General features: G+C 39.9%; 1 pseudogene and 1 gene segment (V, D, J or C); both read left to right on the plus strand.

Moving 5' to 3' along the window:
- Positions 1-16390, plus strand: part of LOC101705873 (T cell receptor delta constant-like) — a 670370-nt gene that overhangs the window by 191352 nt on the left and 462628 nt on the right.
- Positions 368-1047, plus strand: LOC101705503 (transmembrane emp24 domain-containing protein 5 pseudogene; annotated as a pseudogene).

The following is a 16390-nucleotide window of genomic DNA, read 5'->3' on the forward strand; positions in this document are numbered from 1 at the left end:
GTTTTGAGCTGATTACTTGAAAGATTCTATGCTTCAGTTTTCTCAACCCTACTATGTGAGTACTGAAAACATCTACCACATATAGTTATTATGAGAAGTAAAAAGGATGATGAATTCAAATGCTTAGACCAGTACCCAACAAAATCTACCAGCTACTTAGAGAAAAGAAAATTATCTGCTCTCTACCCTTTGGAGGACATCACTTGCAGTCTCTGCCACTGCTATTGCAGGGTCACCTGAAGTTTTCCCAAGTCAGGGTTCCCAGGCCAAGAGGAGTTCAAGGAGGAAAAACAGAGCCAAGGTGCCTGAGTCCCACATCTCCCATGTGGTCTTCAGCCCGTTATGCCCCACCCCACCCCCAGAAGGGATGGGCGACAAAATCTGGCTGCCTTTCCCCTTGCTCCTCCTGGTCACTTTGCCCCTCGGGCTGCTGCCAGGGTGGCCGGCTTCATGCCTTCCTTAGACAGCGACTTTACCTTTACCCTACAGGCCGACCAGAAGAAGTGTTTTTACCACCCCAGGCCCCTGAAGGCCTCACTGGAGATCGAGTACCAAGTTTTAGATGGAGCAGGCTAAGATATTGATTTTCATCTTGCCTCTCCAGAAGGCAAAAACTTAGATTTTGAACAAAGAGAATCAGATGGGATTCATACTGCAGAAACTGAAGTTGGTGGTTACATGTTCTGCTTTGGCAATTCATTCAGCACCATTTCTGAGAAAGTGATTTTCTTTGAATTAATCTTGGATAATATGGGAGAACAGGCACAAGAATAAGAAGACTGGAAGAAATTCATTACTGGTACAGATATGTTAGAGATGAAACTGGAGGACATCCTAGAATCTACAAACAGCATCAAGTCCAGCATAAGCAAAAGAGTTCATATACAAACTCTACTTAGACCATTTGAAGCTTGCAATCAAAACATGCAAGAAAGCAACTTTGATAGAGTCAATTTCTGGTCTATGATTAATTTAGTGGTGGTGTCAGCCATTCAAGTTTACATGCTGAAGAGTCTATTTGAAAACAAAAGGAAAAGTAGAACTTAACACTTAACTACTTAACAAAATTGAAAAAAAGGCAGAAGAATGCAATAAATTGTTACCATTAATAGTCAAGACCATTAGTAGTCTTTTCCAAAATGTTTTCAGGAATTCTCACTAAGTGTAAAACAAGTATAATTTTATTGTGAAAGTCTTCACTTTATGTGCAAGTTACTTTATTGATCCAGTTATACTTAAGTGTATAACAGGAATATTTTACAAAATGTTAAGTTTAATTGAATTAATCCATACTAATAACTGCATTTTTCTAAGTTTGAAAAAATTTTACAAATATCAATTGTGAATTAAATAAATCAACACTGAGCATATGAGCATAAATGCAATACCATACAAACTGCTTTTTTTTAACCTGATTTAACTTAGATACTTCTTTGTAATGGTGGCAATTACAAATTAATTATAGAAACTTTTGATATATCAATTTATAAATCAACTGAGAATTATGTAATTATGGTTTAAATATATCCACTTTTTCCTATTTACATATATATCTTCAATAAAAGATAAATATATAACTTTGAAATGAAATAACATTTTTGAGATTCTTTAAAATATATATTTCAGTGTTAAATATAGCAAAAAGTAGAAATTTTATGTACTTGCCTATATTCCCAAAATATGACATTTTACTAATTCTTCAAACTGCAAAGGCATACTTTCTCATTAAATTAAGACAAGTTTTCTCTTTGAAATGAAAATATATAATTAAAGGCTTTCTGAATTGAGGTTATACAAATAAAGCTTGATCATTTTCCATAAAGATGCATTCTGTGACAATAGCTAAAGTATAGGATTTAAAAATTAAATACAAAATACAATAAATTTATTTTTATATTATTTGTCAAAGTTTTATGCAAGTTTTAACATGATTATTGACTTTGATAACATATTATTACCAGCATTTGTGAAGGAAATTCTGCTAAAAGGATCTAGACCTAGTGTAAATAAATCATTTTTCTTTTTCTGAGTTCTCAAAATTATAAGACACAAAAAGAATTGAGGTAAACTTGAGAATAGCTGATTCAAAATAAAGTTTACTTAAGTAGAACTATAAATAAATATTAGCAATCTGATATGCCCATTATGACATCCCAATCCTAAAATAAACCATAGGAGGAATTTCCAGTTAACTTTAAAAAAAAATCTGTGTTTGACTATTTTCTATAATTACTGTTTTGAAATATCTTTTATAACTATTCAGTAACCACTTATGAAATGTAAGCCCTACTATAAGGTTTAACTCTGGGTGTAAATATAACTCCCATCAAATGATCTTTCTGATCAATTTATTGACATTGAAAGATTAGAAAAAGAGACTCAAATTATAAATACAACGTAAACCATGTAAGAGTAATAATGTATTTATCTGAAAAACAAAGAATTTAGGAAGATTAAGGACCGTTTTATTTTTTCTAGACACAAAGTGAAAAGAGTGAGATTAAGAAGCATTCTACCTTCCTTCCCCTTCTTTCCTTTCCCCTGCCCCTCCCATTACCCTTACCCCTTTGGGAAAAATGATGAGAAATGGAAAAAATGGAAATAAAGTCTTTGTAAATAGGGAAGGGTGGAGGGGGTGAAGGGAGGGCTAGGAATGGGGAAAAAATAAGAACCAAGATGCATTATGTAAAGGTACAATTCCCAGTGAGAAATGTAATTGTGTTGTATACCTACAATGTACCAGTAAAAGAATTTAATACAAAAAAAAAAAAAAAAGAAGAAGTATTCTACCGACATCATGGAGAGGACGCTGACGGCGCAGCCGGGACTCTTCCTCCAGAGCCAGCCGGGCGGCGGGCCCAAGGTGGCCAAGGCGCCTTTCTCCTCCAGCCTGGGCGGCCTGGTCCGCAGCATCACCGCCCTCACCTCCAAGCACGAAGAAGAGAAATTAATCCAGCAGGAACTGAGTAGTTTGAAGGCAACCGTTTCTGCTCCTACTACGACACTGAAAATGATGAAGGAATGTATGGTGAGACTTATGTATTGTGAAATGCTTGGATATGATGCTTCCTTTGGCTATATACATGCAATCAAGTTAGCCCAATAAGGAAACCTCTTAGAAAAAAGAGTAGCTGTTAGGAGAGTATTCTTACCTCTTAGATACAGAAAAGCCAGAGGACGTTATAAAGAGGCTCTGTAAGTTACTTATGAGTGACTCCATTTCTTCAGAAACGAAAGCCTGGTTGATTGCTGCAGTGACCAAGCTGACAGCTCAAGCACAGGCTTCTGATACAGTGGAGAGAATAATGCAGGAGTTTACCATATCCTTGGATACCTGCATGAGACAGCACACATTTGAATTAAAGCATTTGCGTGAGAATGTAGAAGTTATGAAGAGCTTGCTTCCAGTCAATAAGAGCTGCGAAGACGTGGTGGTACATGCTTCCTTATCTTTTCTGGATGATTATGTGGCTGAAGGACTCAGCCAGGGGGCAGAACCTTACAAACCTCACCACCAACGCCAGGAGGAAAAGCTTTCTCAGGAAAAAGTTCTCAACTTTGAGCCATATGGACTCTCCTTCTCTTCATCTGGTTTCACTGGACCACAGTCTCCTGCTGGCATTTCTCTTGGTTCAGATATATCTGGAAATAGTGCCGAGGCTGGGCTGAAAGAGACAAATAACTTGAAGCTGGATGGTGTGAAGAAGCTATGGGGGAAAGAGGGCTATCTGCCCCAGAAGGAGAGCGCAGCCCGGGATGGAGCCGAAGCTCCGCCCCTTCCTCCAGAGGTCTGGGCTGCGGAGAACATAGACAAGGCTGCAGCAAAAAGGTCTCAAGCTCAGGTCCTCGCCCCGTCTAAAGAAGAGAAGGAGAAGCAGCTGTTGGCATCATCGTTGTTTGTTGGGCTAGGATCAGAAAGTATCATCAATTTGCTAGGAAAACCAGACTTCATCTCTCACAAGTTCAGAAGAAAATCAAAAGTCAAGGCGGCCAAAAGTGGAGAAGCAGCCAGTACCCATAATCTGACTTGTTCTTCTCTTAATTCTCTGTCACAAGCGGCCTATGAAGAAAATGATTATTTGACTGGCTTTGCGGGATGGAGAAGACGTAGAATCAAAGGACCTCCCCCTCGGCCCAGAACTTTCGGATTCAGAGTCTCTCTCAGAACTGCCTTTGGCTGAGAAAGTCTCCGATTGCAGCCTGTCTGCACCTTCTTTGTTTGCTGATAGCGACATGGAAATTTTTCAGCCCCCTTCATTTGCTGTAGCTTCATTGACCAGGGACATTACCTCAGCCTCTTGTCTTTTGGAAGAAACTACTGGGGACATGTGTTCAGGTCGCATGGAGGTCTGTAGTGACGAAACTGTGTCTGTGTCTTCCTACAAACTCTGGAAAGACGATTGTTTGCTGATGGTCTGGTCAGTCACTAGTAAGAGTGGTTCCCAGTTGAAAGGTGCTGACTTAGACATTTTTCCTGCACAAAATTTCAAGATCAGTGAGCAGTCTGGATGCTGTTTGCCTGTAATGGAAGCAGGAAGCACCAAAAATTTTCAGTATAGCCTGCAGATGGAAAAGCCTTTTACAGAAGAGAATCTCTCTGGTTTTGTCAATTATCAAATGGTGGATACTCATTCTGTTCAGCTGGAATTTTCTGTAAACTTATCACTATTAGATTTCATTAGGCCATTAAAGATCTCAACTGAAGACTTTGGTAAACTGTGGTTATCCTTTGTGAATGATGTGAAGCAAAATATAAAAATATCAGAACCTCAAGCTGCTCTGCCTTCTGCCCTAAAAACGCTGCAGCAGAAACTGAGGCTTCATGTTGTTGGCATCCAAAGAAGTGAAGGGCTGTTGGCCTGTTGGCTGCTCCCATCCACCTCCAGCCTGCTGCATTACCGAGTTCATGCTGATGGATTACCACTGTGGTTCAGGTCCTTCTGCCCTGCTCTTCCAGACTATTTATCGTATCAGTGTCAAAAGGTGATGATGGTAGGGCCAGGGATTTAGCTCAGTGGTGCCGCCACCTGCCTCGAAAGTACAAGGTCCTGAGTTCAATCCCTGGTACCAAAAAAAAAAAAAAATGGTGTTGGAGGGATCCTAGCAGAGCCTGCTGAACTCTTATCAAGATAAATGGTTTACACAGATAAGCTTAATTACCAAAGTTAAAGAACTCATGGTACTTCTCATGAAAATGGGAATTATTACAAATTGTGATTTATGTGTTTTCTTATAGATTCTTGGTCAAGAATGATCTCCAAGAAAATTTATCCTTACACTTTTACTCAGGATTGTACAGTATGTTTGGGTCCAGAAAAGTGACCTAAGCTAATGTTATAAAACGCTAATGATTTGTATATCCCTTAGTAGAGAAGTACTGAAAATAATTTATTTTGTTATAAATAATTTTATAGCAAGTTTACTCTAATACTAGCTAATTTGTAATAAAAACAAGACTCAGTTCTCTGTATTAATGGAGTGGAGACATGAAATTGATAATCCCAAACCTAACTAATACTTGGCTTTGGAATGCAGTGTGTTGTGGTAGGTAAATCAGTACTTTCAATTATGTTTTGCTTGGGTGACTGTTGACCTAGGTTGGCATAGCTCATGCTAGTAGTTGCAGGACTTCCACAAGCATGTTGGATACTGGGGAGAGATTCAACCTGTGGCATATTTTTTACTGTAGACAGTTTATCATACATAATTCCAGATAATTTGGCTATAAAATTTATGTTTTCCATTTTAAAACTTAAAGTGAATCACTGTATTTTTATTTAAAACTAGAGCATTTGCAGCATGTTTCTGTGTAGAAACAGAACCTGTGAGAAAGCACACAGATAGAAAAAGGATTTCAGTGTGACTGGTATCTTAAGTGGTCATTTGGGAGATTAAAATTTGTGACTAGTTTATAAATATTAAGATTATCTTCCTTGGTCTTTGAATCTACTCTCATTCAGCGGATCCAGCTGAAGCAATGACCAGCTGAGTATGCCATGTTCACATCACAGCTCTGGCTGTGTGGCCTCTGTCAGGATTATCGTCAGTAATAAGAGGTTATGCCTAATCTGAGTGATGGACCAAAATCTGAAGAATGTACCTTAACTAAAGTAGTATTTTTTTTGTATTAAATTCTTTTATTGGTACATTGTAGGTATACAACACAATTACATTTCTCATTGGGAATTGTACCTTTACATAATGCATCTTGGTTCTTATTTTTTCCCCATTCCTAGCCCTCCCTTCACCCCCTCCACCCTTCCCTATTTACAAAGACTTTATTTCCATTTCTCATCACTTTTCCTTTCCCTTTTTTCTTTCCCCTGCCCCTCCCACTATCCCTACCCCTTTGGACCTTTTCTTCCTATTTTGCATTATCGATTATTCATTCTAATCATTGGTACATTTTAGGTATACAACATAATGACATTCATCATTGGAAATTAGAACCTTTACATAATCTCTCTTGGTTTTATTTTTCACCCTTGCCCAGCCCTCCCTTCAACCCCTCCAGTCAACCCTATTTACAAAGATTTTGTTCCTATTTTTCCATTTTCTCATATTAATCCCATTCCCTTCTATCCTTTCCCCTAGCCCTCCCACTTCCTTCCCCTTTGCCCCTTTTCTTCCTATTTCACATGACCTATTATACATTTAGTCCTTATTTACACTTTCAGTTTCTCACACCAGAGAAACTATTTGGTATTTACACATGTGTTTCCTATTTATTTCACTAAAGAGTATTGCCTCAATATGCATCCACTTAGCTATAAATGTCTCTAATTTCTCATTTTTTATGGCTGAGTAGTACTCCATTTTATTTAAAAAACCCACATTTTCTTTATGCACTCTCCAGTTGATGGGCATTTGGGCTGTTCTCAAGTTTTAGCTATCACAAACTGCACTGCTATGAACTTGGGCACACATATATCACTGTGGTATGATTCTTTTAATTCTTTGGGGAAGATCCCCAGTAGTGGAATAGCGGGGTCAAATGGGACTTCCAGTCCTAGTTCTTCTCGGTATCTCCATATTGATTTCCACAGTGCTTGCACCAGTCTACACTCCCACCAGCAGTGGAGCAGGGTTCCTCTTTCCCCACAGCCCCACCAGCATTTGTTATTGGTTGATTTCATGATAGCAGCCATTCTTTCTGGAGTGAAGTGGAATCTCAGAGTTGTTTTCATTTGCATCTCTCGAATGACCAGTGATATTGAACATTTTTTCATGTATTTATTTGCTATTTCTACTTCTTTGTGTGAGAAATGTCTGTTCATTTCAGAGGCCCATTTTTGGATTGGGTCTTTAAATTTGGGAGGTCTGATCTTTTTAAGTTCTTTATAGATTCAAGATAGTAGACCTTTGTCTGAGGAAGAGCAGGTGAAGATTTCTTCCCCACATTGTGTTTTGTCTCTTCACACTGCTGGTGGTTTCTCTTGCTGTGCAGAAGCTTTTTAATAAGAAGAGATCCCATTTGTTGATTGTTTGTGCTAGTTCACGGGCAACTGAGGTTTTGTTCATAAAATCTTTTCCTACACCAATGTCTTCAAGGGTTCTACCTAACCTCTGTTCCAACTGGATCAGAGTTTCTATTTTAATATTTAGATCTTTAATCCATTTCGATTTTAGTTTAGTGCATGGTGAGAAATATAGGTCTAGTTTTAATCTTTGGCAAGTTGAAGCCCAATTTTTCCAGCACCATTTATTAAAGAGGCTATCTTTCCTCCAGTGAGGGTGTTTGGCTCCTTTGTCAAAGATGAGATGGCTGAGTGTGTCTGGCATTGTTTCTGCATCTTCTAATCTGTTCCACTGGTCCTCAAGTCTGTTTCTTTGCCAGTACCATGCTGTTTTATCACAGTAGCTTTGTAGTAGAGTTGCAGGTTGGGGATTGTGATACCCCCTGCCATGTCTCTGTTACCTAGAATTGCTTTTTCTATTCTGGGTCTCCTCTTATTCCAAATGAAGTTTTGGATTGTTTTCTCAAGGTCTATGAGGTATGCTTCTGGGATCTCAATTGGAATTGCATTAAATGTATATAGCAATTTTGGAAGTATGGCCATTTTCATTATATTAATCCTTCCTACCCAGGAGCAGGGGATGTCTGTCCATTTTCTGATAGCATCTTCAATCTCTCTTTTCAGAGTGCCATAGTTTTCAGAGAAGAGGTCTTTGATTTATTTCATTAGGATGATTCCTAGAGATTTCAGTTTTTTGGATGCTATTGTGAAAGGAATTATTTGCCCTATTTCTCTCTCAGTGAGTCTGTCATTGGTGTAGAGGAAAGCTATTGATTTTTATGTGTTAACCCTGTAACCAGCTACTTGACTGAATTTGGTTATGAAGTCTAGAAGACTTTTGGTGGAGTTCTTGGGGTCTTCTATATAGAGTATCATGTCATCTGCAAATAATGACAATTTGACTTCTTCATTTCCTATCTTTACTCCTTTTATTTCTTTCTCTTGTCTAATTGCCGTGGTTAATGTTTCCAGAACTATATTGAAGAAGAGTGGTGATAGTGGACATCCTTGTCTTGTTCCTGATTTTAGTGTGAAGGATTTCAGTTTTTGACCATTTAGTATGAAATTGGTTGTTGGTTTTTTATAGATGGCTTCTATCAGTTTGAGGTAGAGACCATCTATTCCAATTTTTTGTAGGGTTTTTATCATAAATGCATGTTGGATTTTATCAAATGCTTTTTCTGCATCTATGGAGATAATTATATGGGTTTTGTCCTTGGCTCTATTGATATAGTGTATTACATTAATTGATTTTCGTATAGTGAACCATCCCTGCATCCCTGGGATGAATCCCACTTGATCAGGGTGTATGATCTTCTTGATGATCTTCTGCATTCTGTTTGACATTATCTTATTAAGGATTTTTGCATCTATGTTCATTAGTGAGATTGGCCTATAGTTCTCTTTTTCAGTTGGGTCTTTCTCTGCTTTGGAGATCAAGGTGATGCTTGCTTCCAGGAATGAATTTGGGAGTATTGCTTCCCTTTCAATTTCATTGAAGAGTTTCAACAGTAGTGGCAGCAGTTCCTCTCTAAATGTCTTGTAGAATTGAGCAGTGAAGCCATCAGGGCCCGGGCTTTTCTTAGTTGATAAGTTTTTAATTACATTTTCAATTTCATTGATTGATATTGGGTTGTTCAGAACTTTTAGGTCTTCTTCGTTCAACTTTGGTAATTCATATGTATCTAGGAATCTGTCCATTTCTTCTGTGTTGTCCACCTTATTGGCATATAGGTTCTGGAAGTAGGTATTGATGATCCTCTGGATTTCTGCTGGGTCTGTTGTCATTTCACCCTTTTCATTTCCAATTGCATGGATTTGGGCCTTTTCTTTCCTTTTTCTGACAAGGTTGGCTAAAGGTTTGTCAATTTTGTTGATTCTTTTGAAGAACCAGCTCTTGGCTTCATTGATTTTTTGTATCGTTCTCTTAGTCTCCATTGCATTGATTTCTCCTCTGATCTTTATAATTTCCTCCCTTGTATGAGTTTTGGGGTTGTCTTGCTCTTCTTTTTCTAGAAGCTTGAGGTTCAGGATCAGGTTGTTTAATTGGGCTTGTTCTGTTTTCCTAATATGCCTATTCACTGCTATGAATTTCCCTCGTAAGACTGCTTTCATTGTGTCCCATAGATTCTGATATGTTGCATTGTCATTGTCATTTAATTGAAGGAACTATCTGATTTCTTCTTTAATTTCCTCAGTGACCCATTGGTTATTCAGAAATGTGTTGTTCAATTTCCACATGTTTATGAAATTTTTTGAGCTTCTTTTGCTATGGATCTCCAATTTCATCACACTATGGTCTGATAATGTACAGAGGACAACTTCAATTCCTTTGCACTTACTTAAACATGTTCTATGTGTGAGTATGTGGTCTATTTTGGAGAATGACCCATGTGCAGCTGAGAAGAATGTGTACTCTGATTTTGTGGGGTGGAAGACTCTGTAAACATCTGTAAGGTGCTGTTTGTCATGAAAGTATCTTATTTCTCCATCCATTTTGAAAGATAGTTTTGCAGGGTACATCAATCTGGGTTGGAGGCTGTTTTCTTTTAGGACTTGGAATATGTCACTCCAAGCTCTTCTTGCCTTGATGGTTTGTGTTGAGAAGTCTGCTGTGATTCTGATGGGCTTTCCTTTGTATGTGATTTGTTTCTTTTCTCTGACTGCTTGGAGAACTTTGTTCTTCTGTTGTGTTTCTGGAATCTTACCAATTATATGCCTATGTGTAGATATTTTTTGATCAAGGCTATTTGGAGTCCTATATGCCTCACTTATCTGTATGTCAAGCTCTTTTCCCCTGCTTGGGAAGTTTTCTGCCATTATTTCTGTGAAGAGGTTTTTTATGTCATCTGCACTCTCTCCTGTTTCTTCATTGAGCCCAATCAGTCTTATGTAATTCTTCTTTGCATCATCTAGCAGCTGCTGGATTGATTTCTCATGTTCCCTTATAATTTTGAAGCAATTTTTCTTTTCCTGGTCACTACTTGCAATCTTATCTTCTATACCTGAAATTCTGTCCTCACATTGGCTCATTCTGCTTTGTAGACTTTCAATGGAGTTTTTCATGTCCTGGGAATCTATTTGCATCTGTTTTATGGATTCCATTTGTTTCTTATGTTTGGATTCCATCATGTTCCTGAGCTTCTCTCTAGATTTACTCATCATGTCTTGAACTAAGGGCACAATTTCTCCTGTTATCTGAGAAATTATTTCTGATTTCCTTTTTTCCAGATCCCCTTTTGTTGCCAGTTCAGTGGGTCCAGGTGGTTGAGTATCAGAGTGTTCCATCTCATTTCCCTTTGGGGTTGCTGTAGATGATCTGGAAGTCTGGTTTTGAGACTTATTTATGTGTTTTCTCATTTTGATTACCTCCTCTGAGCTGGGTGAGGTGGGCCAGGGGCCGGGAGCAGTGGTAGGGATGGTGACCCAGAAGCCCTTTCCTGTGGGCTGGGAGCAGCAGGAGGGATGGTGGCCAGGAACCCCCTTCCTCTGGACGAGGAGCAGTGGGATGGTGGCTCAGAAGCCCCTCCCTCTGGGCCGGGAGCGGTGGGGGAGATGGTGGCCTGGAAGCCCCTTCCTTTGGGCCAGGAGCTGCGGGACAGAAGGTGGCCCAAAAGCCCTTTCCTCTGGGCTGGGAGTAGCGGGAGTGATGGTGACCAGGAAGCCCCTTCCTCTGGACCAGGAGCAGTGGGACGATGGCTCAGAAGCCCTTACATCTCAGCCAGGAACAGTGGGACTCAGTACCTTGGTCTGGTGGTCTGGTGTCCTCTGCGTCTTTGTAGTGTGGAATCAGGTGGCTACCTGTCTGTAGCGGGGTGATTTGGCGTCTTCTGAGTGACTTTGCACAGCGGTAGGGCGAGCACAGACCTGCCTGTCTGCAGCGGGGTGATTCGGCGTCTTCTGCGTGACTCAGGACCTCTGTAGGGCAAGCACAGACCAGCCTGTCTGCTGCGGGCTGATTCGGCATGTTCTGTGTGACTCAGGACCTCGGTAGGGCATGGGCAGACCTGCCTGTCTGCAGCGGGGTGATTAGGCGTCTTCCGCATGACTCAGGACCTTGGTAGGGCATGCACAGACCTGCCTGTCTGCAGCGGGCTGATTCGGCATGTGTTCCGTGCGACTCTAAAGTAGTATTTTATAAAACCTTATGGTGCTGCAGAAAATAGTCCCTTAATTCATGCGTTCTGACACGTCAGCATAGAGCGGTTCAGGTAACAGTCTGAAGTCACTGTGCTCGGCGCTGGTGGGTCAGCTCACCTGGCCAGCATTCTGCTTCTCAATCATCTCATCACTCACGCTTCATACAGGTGCCACGAGGACCTGGGTTGGGATAGTTCGGTAGTCAGTAGCGTGCACAACACAAATAAAAGCACTGTTTTGGATTAATTTTTAAGTTAATCATTTTAAAAATGTAACGTTTTATTAATTTTATTCCTAAAAACATGAGTGAAACTTTGCTGAAAGTGACGGGTGACTGGATCTCCGTGTGACTTCCAGAAGGTCAGGCTCAGGCTGAACCCCAGGCTGTGGCAGTGGAGGACTCTGCTGATGTGGAGGGCTGCTGGCCACACAGCTGGCTTTTCAGCCGCCTCCACTCCTGCTTGTCCCCAGGGTCCCCTCACCTGCTGCTGCTCTGACAGTGGAGAGGTCAGGCTCTCACTCTGCAGCGGGCACAGAGCAGCCTGTGGTGCAGACAGTGCCCGGTGCTTCCGTGTATCCAGGGTCACTAAGGCGGGGTCAGGTTAGCATAATGGGGTCAGATGCTCACAATGTGTGGCAGCTGCCTGGAGGGGTCACGGCGTGTTCACGAGTGGCAGCAGTAACTGTCGTGAGACGTGCCTGGAGCACACAGCTGTCTAGTGGCAGGAGATGTGCATTGGTATCAGGTCCAGGGCTGGGGGCACAATTTTGGGTCAGCCACCGAGAACATGACATCGCTTTTGTTCTTTCTGAACCCACTAATCAAAAGTAGGGTAACAGGTTTCCGTTGAAATGTTTAATAGAATATGTGCAATTTTTATATTTTTATGATTTTAAAAATAGTTACTAGAGGGCCGGGGATTTAGCTCAGTGGTTCTGCCACCTGCCTTGAAAGCATAAGGTCCTGAGTTCCATCCCTGGTACCAAAAAGGAAAGAATAGATACAAAGAACTCTAGATCAGTATATAGTCTACCTAGACTCATTGAATGTTTTAAGTTCTAAATCAGGCCCATCAGCCTTGTCTGCATCGTAGAGGGTGGTCCTCAGCTAGGGAGGCTGAGCTCTGTGGCCAGACTCCTTATCTTTCCTCTTAGCCGTTGTTCAGTCAGGGAAGGGTGGCACCTGGCCGCAGAGCTCTGAGAGGAAGCTCAGCTAGGTGAGTTTTGTGCCCGGCATTTTTGCTGAGAGTGGAGACCTGGAGGAATAAGGGACCACAGGAAAGGGGAGGAGCTCAGGCCCCACCAGAGTGGTCCCTGGGGAGGTGGGAGACAGGCCTGGGGGTTGGAGGAGCCGTGGTGACCCGCAGAGAAGCTGCATGGCAAAACTGAGCCCTTAGGCAGTGCGCATGTGCAGGGTGTGCCGGACGCGGGAGCGTCCTTTAACAGTGTTAGGCCGTCAGCTGCCAGAACAGTCATGGTAAAAGTGCAGTGTTTCATTTTTCCTTTATTTTTAATTCATATCAGTAATATTTTTCAAATATTGAAGTCTTTGTCTTTTTTTATGGGCAAACGTCACATTTGTCTCAAGATTGTGAGCCACTGAAAGTGCACTGAATTTATACACGTGTCTTAAGGTATTCTGCTGTGTTAAAATGTTAGGAGAAAAAATGTAACTGAGTAACACTTTAACAGGCATTTATTACCTTATTTCGGAGTTGAATTCTGTAATTTGAATGTGTTAAACATGTAATAAATACAGTGGTCTGTACTTTAAAAAAAAAAAAAAGAAACATTCTACCTGTATTAACCAAAAAAGTAAAAGTCATAAACAAAGGACAAAGATCTCTAATGTTTTAAAGGTATATTATCTACTTCATATAGTTTTTTTAGTCATGCTAAAGTGAAGGAATCTATTCATCACTTAGCTGATTTGTCGTGGGTTTCTAATTATCTAATTAACTTGAAATACTACAACATTGAACTAAGACCTAGAATTCTGATTTGCATTTGGATCATTAATGATGTGTTCTTTCACATGAATGTGAACATATAGAAAGTAGTGTTCCAAAATAGCATTGAAATGTTACAAATTTAAATTTAAGTACATTGACCCTTTTTGGATATTATGATGGCTTAAAATTGTCAGTAATTGAGTACCTGATTATAAAATTATATTTTGAAGTTTTAAAAGAAATCAGTTCAGCATGTAGTGAATCATGTTTCATCTGGGGTATAATATACAGTATCACTCATTGTTTATACTTGTGAACAGCCATTTTAAATGAACAATACTATGGGTACTGAGCTGCGTATATATAATAAAAATTACTATAAAAAAAGAAAAGAAAATTTATCATGCAAGAGATGAAATACCTCACCTGTTATCACAGAGTGGTGTCTTCTCTCCATATCTGTCTCATGCCAAGAGAACCTCTCCATCCCAGTACAGTATCATATGGTCTTATTTGTAGTATTTATCATCTCCTAAAATTATCCTATTTTTTAAATCTCTTTTATTCCTTCTCCCACTAGTTCAGGTGTCCTTTTCTATCCCCTTCACCATTGCATCCTCCATGTTTGACACACAGCCTAGCACACAGTAGGGAAATCAACATATAGTTGTTGAATGAATGCAAAAAAGATAAAATTATTTCTACAGCCTCTGCCATTCAAACCTGCTATAAAATATTAAACTGGACAAATATTGTTGTATTTATGTAGAATTGTCTAGACTTTTGCTCTGCAAGTCATTTACAGTAACATTTAAATATGCAAGTGTTAAATTATTGGAACTTCTCAAAATAATCATTTGCATATCTGGAGCCTTGGTGGGAATTCCTGGAAGACTGGACTCAACTGGTCTTCTTTGACAGACTCCCGTGACCAAAGACAGAGCAGGCTATAATATGGAGTAGGCATTTTCCCCCATAATTGACCACAATGTATTCGGCGTTGGACTGAAGCCTATGTGACTCACAGGAGCATGTCAGATGACACTGCAGGCGAGCATCCCCCCCCCCCCCAACACAGCTGTAGCAGAGACCTAAGTCCTGGTCTGTGAAGCTACAGGGCTCCTAAGTGAGATAACATTGGAGCCAAGGACCATGTGGCTCCAAACTACTTTTCATTCCTAGACCTACCCCTCCCTTAATTGTTTTAGTAGCTTACTAGTTAACCACACCCTACCTTTGGTCTATTCCGGTCTTTTTCCAAGAATGACTAATCCTCTTTTTATAAATTTTGTCTGTGTCAGGTGATATCACTGAATGTTACACATAACCCCCTACCCTATTTTACTCATCCTTGTATAATCAATAAATACCAGTGGTCCTGGCTGCTTGGGGTCCTTGGCACATGTTTGGCATGGCTCAGCCCAGTTCCCAACTTTCTGTTTAAGTCTTGTTTCTGTGTCTTTCCTTTTCCTTGTGTCCTATTGCCTTGAAGGAGATTGAGAATCTTGGCTGAGGTCCTAGATAGTCTCCCTAGGTGGCTGGACTGCTCTCTTACTGTACTTATTCTCAGGGCTGGCTCCTTCCATGTGCCCTTGTAGGTGGCTTCACCTCACAGTCTGTCTATTGGGGAATCTGCTTGTTTAAACTGGTGGCTCAGGTCTTCCAAAAGTGAAGCTACCAGGCCATTTAATTTCTACTCAAATAATTGCCATGATGTTAGTTTGGCTTCATTTTGTTTATTAAAGTGGGTCATGGTGCCAGACCAGATTGAGTGTGTAAGAAGATTACACAGGGTGTGAGAATCAATGAGGGTATCTTTGGACATTTCCTACCACAAGTATTCCTTATGACAAGTAAATACTAACTAGAGTACTAATAAAGCACAATGCTCCATAATTATCAAGATAATATGAATTCTTTCTCTCAAATACCACTCATATTTATTTCCTTATATCTATACTCCTTGCTATCCTTCTGTTACAGGTATTCATCATGCTCTTGGATGATCATAGTTATTTCCTAATTGTTTCTCTACTGGAATCCAACTTCTACATAAACACTAGAGTTATTAGGAAATATGCCCAATCAGATCACTTCCTGTTTGTCTTGGGATAATGAAGAACCATTATAAGTTCTAAGGTGAAAGCTATAGTAAAAGATAGAAGGTCATTTACATAGTCTTTCCCTATATTACCTTTAATGTTTATTTTCCATCCTTTTCTGCCACATTTCTAACATTTCGCTAGTGGCAAATGAAAAGTTGAGATTTCTACCAGTAATATATTTACACAGCAACTCTTTAGACATTAAATTTTCATAGTGAACTGATAGTTGGATCCTAAATAATATGTCCACTCCCAGAACTGTGGGCCTTTGCAAATGTAATTAGGCTAAGGAAATTATGCACAGTGGTGTTAGCCATTTCACATGTATATTATATGTATATGTCTGTACTCAGCTTCAGTTATATGCCTATTATTCATAGATATGAGTTACAGCTAGTTTATGTTTGTTAAATGTTGTTTGTGTGTGCTTGTGTGTACCAAAAAGTATGGTAAATACTTGACCTATGCTTTTGAGGATATGTTGGTGAGCAATAGACATTTTTATCAAGTGCTTGCCACTTACTAGGGAGTACATTTGTGACACATCACCAAACAAAATAGACAAAATTCTTTAATTCTATAGACTCTATATACTAGAGCAGGGCTATCCAGTAGAACTTTCTGAGATGGTAAGAAAGTTCTACATGTGCACTGTCCAATAGACACTAGCTTCATG

Source organism: Heterocephalus glaber, unplaced genomic scaffold (genome assembly GCF_053883595.1).
Source record: "Heterocephalus glaber isolate CG9 unplaced genomic scaffold, H.glaber_assembly_v1.0 deba00001662, whole genome shotgun sequence".
NCBI classification, from domain to species: domain Eukaryota; kingdom Metazoa; phylum Chordata; class Mammalia; order Rodentia; family Bathyergidae; genus Heterocephalus; species Heterocephalus glaber.